We start from the raw sequence: 15,510 nt of genomic DNA on the forward strand, positions 1-15,510 counted from the left end.
GCAAATACCACGTCAAACAAACAAAACAAGATTTATCAAAGCAAGTGTAACATAGCTTTATTAGAAATACCACTCACCTAGTTCTTCAGGTGTAGACTCAAAGCAAATATCAAGGACCTACAATCACATGGCAAGTCACATTCTCAAAGCAAGCTCCAAATACATGCAAATGATCTCGGCACTCTTGCCAGATCCAAGTCAAAGACAAAGCAAAACAAGCTGGGAGCTTAAACACTGCTCCCGTTCCTCGAAAACACACTGGGTACCGTCCAGGGCTAAGCCGAGGTCCCGTTAAACAAAGTCAGGAAAGACCTGGGTTTTCCTTTGAAGAATATGAAGAACATGATCATTTGAAAGATGGATGCAAAATCACAACTTGTTACAAAAATCTGAGTTTTCATGCCAAGAGTTCAAAACATATGGACCTGGGTACCCATTCAAGAAAGTCATGCAAGAACAAACACAAAACATGGTTTTCGTTCTAAACTTTTCGATCAAAATGAGACTTTCTTCAAGAACACATGAAAAACCATTTTCTCTTACCAAAACCAACTTCAAAACGATGCATGACATGCAAAACAAATCCGATCATGCAATGCAGCTAGATGATCAGCAAGAACAACCAAAGGAGATCAAGATTCTAACCTCAAAACTCGGATCTAACGGTTCAAGCCACGAAGATCAAGCTTGGGAGACTCACTCTCACTCAAGAACTCTCTAGAGCTTCTCTCTCTAAAACAAAGATTTGAGACAAGAAAATGATATGTTTTCAAGATCTGCCGGCTGCCTTAACAAACAGCTCGGACACGTGGCGTTATCGGGTTGGTTCAGCCCCAAAAAGGTGATTGATAGACAAGACAAGTCTCTGACACATCGTATGCAGCAAGCTCGGGTAAGACACATCGGCAAAGAGATGACATCGGCTCAAAACAAGGATCCAGCAACAGGATAGAAAAACATCGGCTAGGGAGGACGACACTTGACTAAGCTGTGCCACACCTTGGCCGGGGTGCGCCACATCTCGGCCTAGGCCATACCTGCCTGCGGACAAGGTTCAAGTGCAAAACATCTCGGCAATGAATGCCCGAGGTGAAGATGGGGTTGAACAAGATCTCAAGATAGTTCTAAGTACAAGGTTCAAAGGCGGACTAAGCTTAAGATGACCTCGGCTACGCACACACATACGCTAAGCAAGGAACAAAATCATGCAAGCAACTTAAGCAATTCAAGGCAAGATAAAACCTTCAAATTAACATAACAAGCAAGACCATGCAAGAATGTATGCGAGTATGGCAAGAGTAAGGTGAGGGTTGTTACAAAAATATACTGTTAGAGACAATCACACTGATATATATAGAGATAAATCACATGTTATAGAGATGAAACAATTCATGGAAAAGAATTGAAGAACATGGGATAAAAAATTACCAACCTTTTCACATTTGGATCACAAAAAAGTGAAAACTCTAATAAATAGAGAAGGAGAGAGAGAGAGAGAGAGAGAGGACTATTATTTTTTAAGCTTATCTCTACAGATTACAGAGCTTCTTCATTATACTAGTTAAAGGGCCGCTAACTAATGCCCAGCCCAGCTAGTGCCCATTACATTTGTGTTTAGAACTGAAATTTATAAACATATTAAGTCTAGAGTAGAAAATTATACGGAGAGAAAAACGTTATGTACATATAAACTAACTTAGAATTGAGCTATCTGTTTAGTGGAAAACAATTGCAAGAGAATTTCTCTCTAAATTTCAATATATCACAAGAGATAAACATAACTGGTAATACTCAAAAATAAGTGTAACAAAATAACCAAGGACATTTTTCACTCGTAGACTCGAAAGGTTGATCCTCATGGTGAATTGACTCGAAAAAGAAAAAAGAAATGTGACAAAATAACCAAGGTCATTTTTCACACTCGTAGAATTGGAAGGGTGATCCTCACAGTGAACTGACTACATTCCAGACGGAAGCCTTCTTAGCTTGGCATGTAGTTTTGATTCGCTTACTTGCTCAGCCATGAAAAAGAAAAGAAAAAGTTCGTAATAAACTCAAATATTCGCAAGAGGGAAAAAACAATTCATAATGATTGCTGAAAAGATTAACAGTAACATAACCAAGGTTATTCCACAGATTTGTTTTTGAGCAGCAAAAGAAAGGGAGAATATATTACAATGATCTAGGAGGAAAAAGAATTGCATCATTGTCCAAAACACCTTATCCCAACTGTGTCGGCACCTAGTGATAGACCAATCATGTGCACTCCTAGCAGCAAACAAACAAATACAAACAGAGTTGATAAGGATTCAACTCATACCAGCAATGAATGCAACACACAACAACCAAGCTTAAACAGCAAGTAGAAGCAGTTAAACCGTTGCCAGGCCTTCATGCAATCACCCAGTTCTCTTAACTCAAAGTTTGGTTGTACACTTTGAAATACACATTCATTCCCTATGTTTTGAGCACATTCATTCAAGTTTTTTGTGATCAAAACCAGTCCACCAGTGTAACAGCCCATCAACAGTCCTAGGTATGAAAATTTAAAAACAAAGAACAAAAAAAATAAATGGGCAGTCAACATTAAGCATGAAAATTTAATCGGTATTACTGAGTTTGCATATTAATTTAAGATATTTAGTAGAAGAAAAAATAAAATAATCAATTGTGACATTTATCTTTCCCACCTCCCAACATGTAGATATAAAACAAAACATGTATTTTAAACATAATTAGAAATGCATGGGATAGATAAGAAAAATGAAAACATAAGTGCAATTGTGAAATTATACCAAATGTTTTAGACTTGATCATTTGAAATGCAAACATTTGTTTGTTAAAATTAACAAATTGTTTTCTAGCTTAAGAGTAGCCTACTTCATAAAGGGTACACTTTTTGTTGTACAATTTATTCAATGCAATTTTTGTTTTGTCTAAGTTGAAATAATGAACATATAATGCTTGAGATCATTATAACGATTATCTAAAATATTATGTGTGCAAATTATCAAGTAACAATTACCTTTAATTTGTGGTTTCAGAAATTATGATAGCTAGAAATTAGAAGGTACTCACCTTGATCTTGTTAATCCTATGCATTTGGTAAACTATATTGTTGTCACAAAATCCATTATTTCCCTGCAATAGAGACTGAGAAAGTGTAATCTTAGCCTACAACTCTCTTAAATCCCATATTTGTGCACACATAACCAAAGAAAGAAGAAATGCATATCCATGTCTAGATGATTGTTGTTATACACCTAGAATTTGTTTATTAAATGATACACAAATGAAAAAAATATGAAACAAGTAACAAAATCTACTAAAGGTAACAGAGGAAATTATAAAACTTATTGCAAACTCACGTCACAACGAAATATGAAACCACTAAATATGAAGCAAACCATTGGCCAAGACTCCAATGGCTATGTGTAGTTTTCCTCACATTTCTATTTAATCCTCCATAGTGGCCCAAGGCCCTAACCCCCAATCAAATTAAAACATGATTCATACTAATGTGGTATAATTCTCTTTTATGAATGAAACTCAAACAAAAATCATTTCCAAACCCCCCCAAAAAAAGCAATGAAGAGAAAAGATTGGATCTTTAACAGTTCAAATCGACGTTTAAAAGTGATCTTAAGAAGTTGTTGACATTTATGGAACATGTAAACAAATATAGTGACACAATTTGTTAGCTGATGAACATAAGGAATACGAAGCCAAAGCAAAACCACCCCACAACCCTTCTGAATAGAAACAAAAACAGAAGCAAGTTCCACAAAAAAATCGTGAGAAACAAAATTGAAAAATAGGCAGAAAAATAAAAATCAAGACCCCCTTACGCAACAACAACAAAAAAAATGTATAGGATCTGGAAAAAAAGCAAAAACCGTAACTTTGTTAGTCGACCTCTCATAGAATTCCCATTTATGATCAAACAATGAAGACGGAGACAAAGACAAAGCAAAAGCACAACCACCACACAACCCTTCAAAATAGAAATAGAAAAATAAGCAAGCAAAAAAAATTGTTGACAAAGAAAAATTAAAAATCAGACCTCCTTTTAATGCAAATAAATAAATAAATAAAATAATGTACAGTAGCTTAAAGAAGGCAAGAGCCTTAATTTTCTTAGGCAAACTCTCTAATTTTTTAGGCAAACTCTCACAATACCTCCGTTCATGATCAAAGAAGGAAGATGAAGACAAAGACAAAGCACAACTACCAAACAAAGCAAGTAACAAAAACATAATTGCACCAACAAATCAATAATCTATTCAATTCCTCAAAAATCAAAGATAAAACAAAATACAAAACTTTTCCAATAAGAGAATTAGCAAGAACATACTTGTTGGTGAAGGGAACTAAGTTAACCTACTACTTTTTGACCACATCAGTGATTATGTGGCAATTTGTCTTCCAAGTATTTTATCAAATAATTCAAGCACAAAATTCAAACACCCAATGGATATTATCTTTGAAAAGAACAAAATCACCAGTATTCAACCCAAAGAACTAAATTCCATCACAATATTGATTATATGCTTAGTCCGTCAGAGCTAGAATTGGGTTTTGAAGGTCAATCGTTGCCATTAAATACATCTTCAAAATTCATGTCAAAGCCAAATAGGAAAACACCAAAAAAGTTTTGAATCACACAAATTGAGTTTTTAATTCTTTATTTGCACAAACCCTAAAAGTTTAACAACATATAAAATCCAAAAAAATATTATAGACAAAAATTACAAAGCTAAATAATAAACCCTTAAATTTTTCTGAATCACACAAATTAAGTTATTGATCTACACAAAACTCAAAAATTTAGGAGTCATACCTAGATGAATGCCCAAAATAAAAATACCCACACATCATGGTAATCATAGAAACCAAAGAAAATGGAATCGATAACAAAAAGAACGATAGAAAAATCAGAACTTACCCAAAAACGTTGCTGCACTTACTTTATTTTGTACACTTTGATTTTCAAATAAGACTATAATTATAAAAAATAAAAAAATAAAAAAACAAGCAAACAAACAACGAAATTTACCGTATCAGAACTCAGAAATCCATCTTCCAAAGACCCTCTACAGAAGAAAATCAATTTCTTTGATTGAATCTGAAGATATGGTTTGAAACTGTGGATTAGCTCTAAAACACACAACAAAATCATAATGAAATCAAACATTTAATAACACAAAGAACAAATAAGGAAGAGAAAAAATAACAAAATCGCGAAATTTACCGTATCAAAACTCAGAAATCCATCGAAAAACCCTTTGTAGAAGAAAAATCAATTTCCTTGATTGAATCTGAACACGATTCCAAGTCAATAAATTTATCAAAGAATTTTTCTTTCACAGTGCAAAAGAAAAAATAAAAAATAAACAATTCATTCCTATGTTTGGGACTAAAAAGAAAAGATTAATCTTGGATTAAAAAGATAATAATTTGAAGAATTCTTTTCAAAATGAATTTTTTTAGTGTACTGGAAAAAAAAAATCCTAGACTTGACTCACTGTTTAAGGTGATTGGGACTTTGTTCAGAGAAGGCCTATCAAATTAGTATTAGTCAACAACTTAGATGTTTGGGACTTTGTGCGATTATCATTTTCATAGTTTTTTTCTATGTTTTTGGTTGTCTTGGTTTGTATGAAACGTTGTGAAAATGTTCAGAAATATATATATATATATATATATTTAGTTTCAATAGGAAGTTTTTCGTTATTGTGGCCTGTATGAACTAAAAGGTTCACTTTACTGAGTCTAATTCAGCAATTAGAGGTTGCCAAGGTGAGCTATTTAATGTTACAATTTAGTATCTCTTCTTCACCATATTGAAGGAAATCTTATACTATGATTCTCTATCCTTGAGAACCAAAGTCTTTATGGGATTTTAATCTTGCATTTATTGTTGATAAGTTATTTGACAAATATTAGTGGGATGGAGGTTCAAGAATGGGCAAGTTTTTCAGGTGGAACGAATGATTCTGAGGTCTGTGTGCCAGACACGAATGATGAAGAACATTACTTCACATCTAGTGATATACCCAAGTTGTAGTTTAGGTAGAAATTTTGATGAAAAACCGTTAATAAATTCTTTAGATCATTGTGTTTTAACAATTAATTGTGTATTTTTTCATTAGGAAAAATATTTCGAGGGCCCATTGGGATGATGAGATGGGAATGACTGAGGTTGTTGGGAAGAAGGGTAGCATGTGGACAACAATAGGAATAGTCCGCAGCAGCAAGATCTATTGCTCAATTGAAGAGTCTCTGTAAGTGATGTAATGATGTTCTTTGAATTTTCCACTCTTATCCTCATTGTAATGGTGAAGGCACACTAAGGATCGAAGTGATAATCAATAATATAAGGATTGATGAAGTTATTTGATGTTTACCCTCTTAATAGCAAATTTAGAAAGTCATCTCCTGGCAATCCAAGTTTCGTTCTCTGCATGATCAGGTAATAAATATTGTTGATATTTTGAAGTTATATTATGCCTCTGTTCTTTTCTTGTTGCTGTCAACGATGTTTCAATCTCACTATTTTCCCCTTCATTTTATTTTACATCTACTTGGTGTTGTCTTTAGGTTGTCTTTTGTGTTACCATTCAAATTATACACCCATCCTAACACATCATAACCCTGCTTTTCTGCTCTAACCATACCACAATCTGACCCCAAGATCAGATTGTATTATATATACTGTTAGGAGACTTAACAATTGTTAAAAAAAAATGCATTTCACAAGCAGACAACCCTAACTTCAACGAAAAAGGAGGAAAAAATGACAAATTCAATCTGGTTCAATCTGTTTTTTGCAACTCAAAAAAACTGTTCCAAAAAAACTATTTTCACAAGAAAAGAAAAACGATGAACAGGGAAGGAAAAAAAAATTAAAAACAAAAATCAGATATTGTATGTATGAAAATCCTAAATTCTGAAAAACGAACCTGAACGATGGGAGAGGGGAGTGTGAGAACTCTGGCAGGAGGGAGAAGTGCAAGAGCTCGTTCGCTGCTTAGCTGAAGCGGGCGGATGTCAACGGTGGTGGTAGTCACGGATGGGTCTTCCTCCTCCGTCTCCTTCGATTTCTTCTGTCTCTCTCTCTTTCTCTATTTGTGTTTTGTTGGTTCTGTTTTTAAGCTTTAGAATAAGGAAAGAAAAGAAAAAGACCAATGGCCAAAACAGATATTTCAACACCCGAGAGGTTACTGCTCATCCGAGGCAGAAAATACTGTTTACTATACCTCGGTGCTTTATATATATTGTATAGATACATTCCACACTAAGTATTTGAAAGAGAAAGAAAAAAGAAAAAGAGAGAGAAACTCACCAGGCCGGAGAATCACCATGGTCAGCGTGCTGGAGGAGTGAGAGAGAGTGACGTAGAACAGAAGGGAAAGTCCTACCTGTATCCGATTCAAAACACATGGAGAAATGGGGCCGGTACCCATCCCGGTGGGATTCAAATTCAATGGCACCGGCCCGACCCTATAGGTGGAAAACGGGGAACCCATGTGTTTCGGGTTGGGTCTTCACTAAAAACCCTTATTATTAGAGCATTTCTAATGCACTAGGCATATAATACTTGTTAGTTAAAATGTCTAGTGTGATTTACTTTTTTCAATTCCAATGCACTAGGTATATGATTAGGCAGTTTTGCTCAACTCATATTCACTAGCTACATGCAGCTAGCCTTCAACGCTAGGCAAAATGTATTCAATCATTAGGATTATTTCCCTTCATCTTTGTTGTTGACGTGGCATTTTATAAAATTAATAGTATTTGGATAAATAGCTAAAATAAAGAGTATGGTTGAAGTAAAAACATAAAACAGTTGATAGGCAAAATAAAATATATACTTTATAATAATATTTAGATAGGTAAAATGCCTACAACCGTTGGAGATGCTCTTAGGCCATGCTTTTTTGGCTGTCTTGGGGAGTGAGTAGAATTGGATTGCTAATGAGGTAAGTCTTGATGACTTATTTGGTAGTTTTATTATGGAGTGGGATCGTTCTCGGATGATTCTACTTACACCACTCTTTTACCTCTTTACACTCTACATCTCATTACACCACTAAAAAAAATATTAGATTCTCATTACACTCAATATATTACCAAAACAAACCCTAAGGTAAAAAAAATCTTCAAAACCCATCTCTTTACACTCATATTTTTCCGGTGTTCAGTTGCCGGAAACAATAGATCCCTTTAACATTTTGTTGCTATACATTTACAGAGCCACTTTCTCTTAGACAATGTTTGTTTAATTTGTGTTAGGCTTGTTCGGTAATATAATACTAATCAATTTGAATTACTCCAGTGCCATATTATCGGATACAATTTTTTTTCCTAACATTATGTTACCGTTCAATTGGATAATTTTAGTTTGCTTTACAACAAAGCCAGTGGAGCCCACAATGAAGTGCTTGTTCGGTCACAGAATGCGAAACAATTTACAAAACTTCGGTGTTATAACGCCGAAATGAATTGGTTTGTCTAACCTTTTGTTCCTATATATTTACAGAGCCACTTCCTTCCAAATAATATGGTAATAATTTGTGTCGGGCATGTTTGGTAATAAAATACTAATGAATTTCAATTACTCCAGTATCGTGTTACCAGACAAATTATATTTTTTCCCAACATTATGTTGTCGTACAATTGGATAATTTCAATTTGCTTCACAACAAAGTCAGTGAAGCCCACTGTGAAGTGTCTGTTCGGTCACACGGTACTAGACAAATTACATTTTTCTGGTGTTATGTTGCTGGAAAAAATAGATTTGTCTAGCGTTTTGTTGCCATACATTTACAGAGCCACTTTGCTCCAAATGATACTTTGGGCTTGTTTGGTAATACAATGTTAATGAATTTGAATTAATCCAGTTCGATAAAAAATATTCATAAATCAAACACGCATCTATAAAATCATACATAAAAAGTATGTATAAAATTTTTCATAAAAAAATCAAGTGTACGAATATCCATAAAAGCATCCATAAAATCTGTCATTATTTGTGTCCATCAATCAAACATGTTATCACAATTCGTCTGTAACGCCCTCAAAATAACAACATTAAACCCATCAATAAAGATATGCATTGATATGTAAAAGCTCCACATTCTTCCATTTATCAGAGTTTCATTACAAAAAGTATTGTATGTTAACAACAAAAGCAAATGCCCTATGGGCTTACAGCTTTCCAAGTTAACACTTGGTTACAACAAAAGAGTACTAACTCATTTACGCATTAAGCCCTTGGCTTGAATTTACATGTAGTACATCAAAAATAAAACGACAAAAGTATGTCCGCCTCTAGCCTCCCAAGCTATGTCCTTGGAGGTGGCATGCTACCTGTACCTGAAAATGATATTCCCATAAAGGGTGAGCCACAGCCCAGTAGAAATACACTAAACCAACCATGAACAATGACTAAAAGATTAGCAATTGATAGATGGCCAACACTGATACATTCACATAAATCACATATTTATGTCATACGACTTATGAATCCAAGTTACTTTTCATTTTCCCCTTTTCAACAGATAAGCATGTTAGCTCTATCATTATTTCAACAGATATGTATAAAAACTATATCCCACATTCACAGATAAGCGTATAAGCTGTATCCACATTTCACAAAGATAAGCATATGAGCTCTATCTTCACTTCTCTAGACAAGCATATGAGCTGTATCTACGGAGTTCATCCCCTATCTTCTCCCAACACTATCCGGTTTAGAGGTACATCCCCTATATTCCCCTAAACCGCGGAGTACATCCCCCATCTCCTCCTCTACACATAACGTATACAAACACATTGGTTCTACATACAATCACTCAATACATACAGTTAATGTATTCTATCAACCGTCAAATTCCATGACACATTCCATTGATTAGTTTCCGTTTGCCTAATCATCATGCATTGTCTACAACAATCACGACTATCCTCCACCGATAGCCCAAAGCAATTATTTCTAAACAGAAAATAAATGCACAAATGGATATTCAATCAACATTTCATTCCGGTGAGTGATAAATAATTCAACTACACCCTTTAACCCTTTGCATTCCCAATCTCAACAATCTCATTTCATTTTCTCATTTCTCACAATTAATTATTCCAATTAATCAAACAATGTAATTAGGTCATTTTCCATAATTAACATTTCAACCCTTAGGTTCCATTTTCATCAATAATTCAACATTTATTCCATTTCTTTATGCCGAACATGCATCTAGGTTTATTATAAATAAAACCCCAACTTTTGTAAAATTACACAAAAGCCCCGAACTTTCACAAAATTACCAAACCAACCCCAACATCTCAAAATACTAATATTTAAAGACAAAACCCATAGAGAGGAGTAGGATATCCCTACCTCGAAGTTTGAGCCAAAAAGGAGATGCAGACTCGAAGATCAACGTGCTCCAAATCCAAACTTTTTCAGATTAAGTCGAAGCTCTCAACGCCCTCTATCTTTTTAACAAAGGCCCTAGGCTAGATTCACACTCTAGGGAGATCAAATCTTAGAGAGAGTGTAGGTTTAGAGAGAGAGAGTCTCGGATCTAGGGTTTGAAAGAAAAAGAAAGTGAAAAACTGATGTTCAAAAACGCTATTGTCCGCTGATATAAAACACGCTCGCTCGAGCGAAGCCTTTGTCGCTCGAGCGACCAGACACAGAAAACTCTCGCTCGAGCCAAGAAGTTCTCGCTCGAGCCGAAAACTCAGAAGTGCGCTCGAGCGAAAGAATGCTCGCTCGAGCTAACAACTCAAACCCTCAGGTCTGCAACCAGAAGCACGCTCGAGCGACAGACTTCTCGCTTGAGTGAAGAACAAACCAGACCGCTCGAGCGAAGAAAGCTCGCTCGAGCCAAGAAATGCAGTTCTCAGGTCCAGAACCAGATGCAATCGCTCGCTCGAGCGAAGCCACTCTGGCTCGATCCACCAGACATGAACTCAACTCTCGCTGGAGCGACCAACTCCTCGCTCGAGCAAAGGTCCAAAAATCTGGGCAGCAGCACTAGGCTCCCAAACACAACCAACCTATAACAAACCTGCCCAACACATCCTATAACTCAAATACAAAGTAAAAAGGATGCAAACAAGATAATAAACAACTACCAACATCCACGGACACATGTCCGGATCACTGTACAACAAGGGTAAACCCGGGATCGCTATATCGTCTATATCGAATATTTCAGTAGTTACTACGTTCGGGCTAATAAGAGTACAGAATTGATGCATACGGATAGTATATGCTTTCTTCCATCCACTAGCACCCGGTGATGAAAATGAATCCAATTATTTGCTATCAGAGGTACTAGATGACTAGGTTGCAGATAAACCTATAACAAGAAAATTAATAAGTAGAATTACAAAATAAGACATGGTAATGATCTAAGTAGGTTTGGTAGTTATCTGCACAAAATGGTTTCCATTTACAAACCCTATGTAAATATCTCTTCGATCAGGTGTTGCAATCGGTGCTGATCTAAGTGGTAGAAACTTCAAGCATTGTTACATGGATAAATGATAAAGAACGACTCGATAGTATGATGCTATCAAATGGCCCATGTCGGGTATAGTCATCTAACGATTAAATTCAGGGCTAGGTTCGAAGTAGGATAAGATAGAGTTAAGGTCATCAACCCTTTCTTGAGAACCAAATAGTTGCACATAGTGCACAACATTCGAATACAACTCAGTCAACAAGTTGCACCTAACTTGTTGCCAATCATTTTCACCTATACCAATTAATCCAGTTACTGTCCTGAAACCACAATTGCCATATGCTTATACATCTTTTATGTGACGGATATATAGTCTTAACTTCTCCAAAAATTGTTCGAAGTAAGAGATACGATTTGTTGATTGCGTCATACAAACCCACTTCACAAATATACAACAATGGATATATGGAATAATTAAAATGAGGCTGAACAACTATTAAAAGAAATTTTGTACATAGTTACAAGTTTTATGTAATTCCATACATTATCATTTTTTGCTTTCTTCCATTGCAGTTGCTTACGAACTGGTGCAGTTAAGATAGTAACACCCTGTAAATAACTATATTCCCCAAATAGTACAAACTCAAACGCAAATAGCTCACGTTTAGTAGATGTATCGATTTGGAATACCACGGCCACGACCTCGGCCTCTACCTCGCATGTCAGTCTTGAGTTCAGGTTCCATAAAAAATGTATTGCTTAGACTAATTAACTCCCTCAACTTCTTCAGAAGGATCACTTGTTGCATCTTGTCAATCATTTGGAATTTCTCAATAAAAAAACCAGTATCTATTTTGCAATCCAACTCCATAAAAACACTTTCTGAAACTGGAAACATATCTAACTTCCTCCAATGAGGATTTGTGCATGAGAGGGGAATTGGTCGACCTTGTTGAAAATACTCAGCTATTTCATGTGCACATGGCGACCTGTGTGTATGTCGCAAAATGCAGCCACATGCAGCAACATCTATTCCTACATTATTCGATCTCTTTGACTCTACCAATATTTTGTCCAAACTACAAATTGAAAATAAAATCACGTAATTCAATGAACTCAGTGGGTATGTAGTTGTGTTGGACTACAATCAAACTCTGCTGAAATGAGGCTTTAATGTCTGCATGCTGTAACTCTAACAAATTGTGTATTTTGGTCTAAGATGTCTCAAAATTGCCTTGACTTGATCCAAGTTGCCTTTTCAATTTAGCATGAGAACTCTCCGCCCTATAAGTATGTATATTTAGGTATTTAATATAAAAATCAAAAAATTATAGCAATTCATAAATGTAATGACCATAATTTACCTGTTTGTAGTAGTATTTCTAAAATGCATACTATTGTCTGTCCAAGCTACAAGAAATTGTTTCTTGTATGGTTCTAACCAATTGGTAGTAACATACTTAATAGTTTGAGGACACGTACTAAATTTGGTCTTCAGATTAAAAAATTGTTCATTGAATGATGTTTCTGTTCTAACCAATACCAAAGCACTCCAACTATGCATGAACTTATCCCATTTATCTTTCATTTTAAAAACCTCCTTGCACTTCATCAGAACATTCTTGCTAATATGCCATCTACATAAAAGATTAGTGGCCATAAGTAGAACTTTTGATATGCCTTTTATCAAAACCAACTCTCTATCTATAATAATGACTTTTGGAAAATGTGTATTCTCCATAACAGTACGCAATACGCCTAAAGCCCATGAATAGTTGTCATCCCGTTCATGACTAAGATAAGCAAAAGGAACTAAAAATGTCAAGCCCATTGATGTTACCCCAACAATCTCTGAGAGAGGGAGTCGATACCTATTAGTCTTGTATATGCAATCCATAATTAACACATGTGGAAATGCACGTAACAACTCCAAACTAACCGGGTGTGCCCAGAACAAGTCAGCCACCATCTCTCTATCATCACATCAATGCCACTCAACATAATTTTGAATTGACAATGGCCCCAATAGTTGTTGCATCTATGATCTTCTTGTCCTTTGTACTACTAAATGTCAATGACGTGCATTGTAGATTGTCTTCATTATTGTTGCATTAAATGCATCCCTTTGTTTCAATGTAACCAATATCTCTTTTGGTCGCACCATACTTTTTGACATGTCAACTAATAAGGATGTTTCGTCCTTAGATAATCTACCAGCAAATGATTGCCCTTCAAGATGTTCAACAGACGGATGATTGTACACTCCGCATAAGACATGCAACACCCACTCATCATTTGTAGTTAATTTTTCTCCCCTTAATAGAATGGACATCCACACTTTTTAGAATCTGTCAACCTTAATTGTTCCCCCTTGATCTTCCTGTTATCTTTATAGTAACCACTTCTTTCACAAACAATGGTAAGTCTTAGTTTTCTGCCATTACCTCTCGCATTTGATGTCTTTACAACAATGACAAATCCAGTCTTCCTCCCAACGTCAGAAGCCTATTTAATTAATGCTTGACGATTACTAAAAATGTAAACATAATAAATACATTTATACATCAAATTATTAATAAAACTCAATACAAATTAAAAATAAGAAAAAATTGTATTCATAAAAAAACTTAACAAATCTCATCTGTAATGAATTCATGACTGGAGTCCACTAATAATGCAGTACATGCATTGTTGCAATGAGTATAAGTATAATCCTTCAAAGCAAAAAAAAAAAAAAAAATGAAACTGAACATACATGGCAATGAGTAACCGAATAAATTTAAAAAGTCCGGCTTTATATTACAAAAAATGTATATTTTATTCGGCAGTTGGATACCAGACTTATATTTTTTGTTCGGCAGTTTGATACCGGATTATGTTATTTTGTTCGATTTTGAAATACCGAACAAAAGTCGAAGACCAGCCTAGAAAATCAAAACAAAAACCTATAAAACAAATAAAAAAACTCGCAATTTCACTTTTTTTATGGTTATTCACCACCGTTTCTTCATCTATTGCTTTATTTGATGATCAAAACACTATGATTATCACTTTTTCAAAAGAAATGTGTAAAAGAAAAGAAAAGTTGAGAAAGGAAAAAGAGTAGGGATTGAAGACCAAGGGGTATAAGGAGATAATCAAATATATTTAATTTTAGTATTTTGCCCTTAAAAGTAATTTCACACATGGATAAAATTGGAAGAAAAAAAAAACTCATGTGAAGGGTGTAAAGAGGTAAAGTAATGATGTAAGTAGAATCACCCACCGTTCTCATACCACAATTAGTTTAGTTTTTCCTCACGAGAAATGGGATTGAAAAATTAATTTATGGATTCTACAATATTGGAGGACAACGGGCTCAAATCTTCAAATTTTTTCTTCTTTTGAGAAATGCTAATCTACTTTGCTGCTTTAACAATACAAAATGAATATTTTATAAAATAAAATTATATATTTTTTAGGAAAAAAATATTTATACTGTTAACAAAATACTAAAAATTAAAAAAATATTAATTTTACATATTAATACTATAATCCTGTGGTCACCGCCACACTAATAATCTCCTTAATTAATTTTATCATATTCTTAATTCCCTTCCATCTTAATCAACTAAACAAACACGCCTTAGGCCTCGTTTGGGAACATGCTATTTTAGAATTTTTTTGACTTTTTCGCTAAAATATGAGATAAAAAAAAACTAGTATGTATGGGATGATTTTTTGACTTTTTATGAAAAGATTTGCAAAAAATAGAGAGAAAAATAAATCTTAACTTTTTTATATAAGTTATAAGCTTTTTGACATTTTTAATAACTTTTTAACTAGAATGTTAACTTGCCAAATAAGGCCTTAATATCTAATAATAGGGTTTTTTAAACTTTTAGAGCTCCAAGCTCCTTGTTATCAGAATCTCTTTCTGGTTTACTTCGACCAAGATTATAATGTTTGGTTAGTTCCTCACAATCACAGCATATTGTTTTTTAGGTGAAATTATATTAGTTATTTTTATAAAAATAATCAATATATTTGATTT

The 15,510-nt window shown here is 34.5% G+C and overlaps 1 long non-coding RNA gene across 2 annotated transcripts; it reads right to left on the reverse strand.

The window, feature by feature from the left end:
* Positions 1 to 1,324: 1,324 nt before the first annotated feature.
* Positions 1,325 to 7,469, reverse strand: LOC114304151 (uncharacterized). Of its 2 annotated transcripts, none has more exons than XR_014338989.1 (6): positions 7,346 to 7,469; positions 6,963 to 7,155; positions 5,252 to 5,318; positions 5,057 to 5,125; positions 3,079 to 3,153; positions 1,325 to 2,268 (listed from the first exon to the last, which is right to left on the reverse strand). It is a non-coding gene; the product is annotated as an uncharacterized LOC114304151 (long non-coding RNA). The 2 variants fall into 2 exon arrangements; XR_014338990.1 differs by lacking the exon at positions 1,325 to 2,268 and adding an exon at positions 2,275 to 2,532.
* Between the last annotated feature and the right edge of the window lie 8,041 nt (positions 7,470 to 15,510).

The sequence above is a fragment of the Camellia sinensis genome, chromosome 8 (assembly GCF_055761805.1).
Source record: "Camellia sinensis isolate YWXY chromosome 8, ASM5576180v1, whole genome shotgun sequence".
NCBI lineage: Eukaryota > Viridiplantae > Streptophyta > Magnoliopsida > Ericales > Theaceae > Camellia > Camellia sinensis.